This window comes from Osmia lignaria, unplaced genomic scaffold (genome assembly GCF_051020975.1).
Source record: "Osmia lignaria lignaria isolate PbOS001 unplaced genomic scaffold, iyOsmLign1 scaffold0011, whole genome shotgun sequence".
NCBI lineage: Eukaryota > Metazoa > Arthropoda > Insecta > Hymenoptera > Megachilidae > Osmia > Osmia lignaria.
This window is the reverse complement of record NW_027478165.1, coordinates 152,501-155,000: the sequence shown is the minus strand read 5'-3', so window position 1 is coordinate 155,000 and position 2,500 is coordinate 152,501. Positions and strand designations below refer to the sequence as shown.

General features: G+C 44.8%; 1 non-coding gene across 1 annotated transcript; it reads right to left on the bottom strand.

Moving 5' to 3' along the window:
* Positions 1–1,048: 1,048 nt before the first annotated feature.
* On the bottom strand, positions 1,049–1,203 carry LOC143306475 (5.8S ribosomal RNA). Its single transcript, XR_013063850.1, has one exon. It is a non-coding gene; the product is annotated as a 5.8S ribosomal RNA (ribosomal RNA).
* Positions 1,204–2,500: the final 1,297 nt, after the last annotated feature.

Sequence of the window (2,500 nt, the reverse complement as noted above, 5' to 3'; positions counted from 1 at the left end):
TATGTATTCTAAATGTTGAAGCCTCCTAGAGCTTTAAGCCATGCGAGACATTGAAATGCTGTTTTAACGGGAGCATGCATAATTGCTGCAAACATACTTTTATCACAAGTTCTAGCCACGCCACGGAGGCTTCGAAGTTCCTTCACCATTCGCTTTCCTCTCTTTTGTTACACAGTTTCAGACTACGATCAGGGGTACCGAAACGCTGTATTGATTGTAAACAACCATTTTTATCTTGGAGCGGAGCGTTCCTTTACTCGTTAGATTTGTCTTGTCGCGTGTGTATTCGCTTTTTCGACGCTTTTTAACCATTTAACTTGTTTAGCGAAGCTAAACGCACAGACAGACAAAAAAAAAGGAACAGCATCGCGCGTCAAACAGCGACGACCCATCTGAAGCGATCTTTCATTTATACACCGTTTGTAAACAGAGAGATGTATAAAGCGCGGGGAATCATTCGAAACCCTGGGGCTATTCGAGCTTGCATTTCAGCAAATTATCATCTCAAACATTTCACTCGTTTGCTTTTTCTAAATTTATAGGAGAGCTTCTTTCGTTTATTTTTGACACACCTTTCGTAAATATCGTTTCTGGCAACGTCGGGAGCGTGGATTTCTACAAGTGAACAATCGCGCCGATCCGATAACTTCCAGCAGGATGGAGAATCTTTATAGATTATCTTCCGAGAACTCGGTGCTTTCACGGGCGGTCGTTTATAAATTTTAACGAACGACTCGCGCGCCGTGACGCACTTGCGCTAGTTCGAAGAGATATTTCGAAATTTGTTTCTCTCCTTTAACGGCCTGCATTTAGTGTATCGGTTGCGATTTTCGTCACATCGTTTCCACGACAAACGCCGACGAACTGCCCAACTATCGCTCGTACGTTGCGACTCTTTCTTTGTTTATCGTTCATTCATTCTTTCAATTTCGTTCGATAATCCCGCTCCGAAACGTTCTACTTTCGTTGAACGACGGCGAGATGTTTAGAAAGAAATGAATTACTCTTTTTTCGAGAAGCAAACGCAAGCAGTCTTTTGTTAAGAAAACGACCCTCAGCCAGGCGTGGTCCAGGAATTGTATCCGTGGACCGCAATGTGCGTTCGAAATGTCGATGTTCATGTGTCCTGCAGTTCACACGTTGACGCGCAATTAGCTGCGTTCTTCATCGACCCACGAGCCAAGTGATCCACCGTTCAGGGTAATCGTAAAATTTTGTATTTCAAACTCTTTAGATCTTTAGAGTGTTATTTTCATTATTAACACGCATCACATTCGATACCCACATCACTCTCCCACCCGGCGCGTGCGGGAGAGCGAATTCGGGCGTCGCCAACGTATTTGTTTGTTTGTTCGATCGTTGACGACACGATCGCGTCCAAGGACGGAAACCGTCGGAGAAACGCCCAGTGGCACGCTCCTCTCGACGGTCGGGCGTAAAGTACATTTAAAAACCTTGAAAAGTACGAACGCACACAAGGAATGCGAGCGCGCGTCCTGTCGCTGAATCGTGGGTTGCGAGATTCGAACAGACACACGGCCGGCGACGATCGGTCTAACTAATGGACACATAGTTTTTCAAAGACTCGCTATCGTCGCTTCTCAGCCGGTCCGTAAACAACACACATCGATCAGGCGGACGCACGAATCTTACCACGGTGCGTGTTTCGTAGATTCCAGGTTACCCGCAAGTACCTCTCTCTCCCTCTCGAAAGAGGAATCTCGATCCGTCCTTTTTGGACAATGGAGAAATCTTTTTATCGCAACACGGATGGCAAAGAAACAACCAAAGCGTAGGAGCGTGGGGACGAGAGCGACGAAAAGAACGTCGCGAAAACAAAGTTTCGACGGTTGCTCGTTCTAATACATCGTAGTTTCAACTCTCTCAGTTTTAACCACTCCTAGACGCTTCGTAAACTTTTAACAATTCTTCGCCTCCGCGAGTTTCATTTCGAATAGAGCGAACGCAACACGGACCAAAAAAACTCCGGTGATGCCAGATCATTTAGCAAAGATCAGACGGCGGGTCATCTGTATTCCTTTTCTCTCTTTTTTATATCTTTCCATTTAACTAGGGTGTCGCAACGACGGGTACATTTATATATTTATATATATTGTATTTCAATTTTAATGATCCTTCACTTTCGGTTTGTAATAATATGATCCTTCTTTCATTTCGATCCTTCATATTGTAGGTTAACCAACAGAAGTTTGTTTTTTTACGACTTGTATTTTTGTGGTTTGTTTGTTTGTTTCTTACGACTTGTTTGTACCCGATCAAGTAGACGACGACCCATAAGTATAAGTTAGAGAGATAAAGGTCGAGAGACCTCACGCAAGCGTCTTTTACTTCCATTCACATCAGCCAGAGAGAAATGGTCCGGCGTCGTGCTCTTTGGCGCCGTTGGTCGCACAGTTTTTTTGCCGGCGGTTCCGAACGGACGGGAGAAACGCGATGAGTAATCAAAGCGACCTCCGCACGTAACCGTGTCGGTGTAATT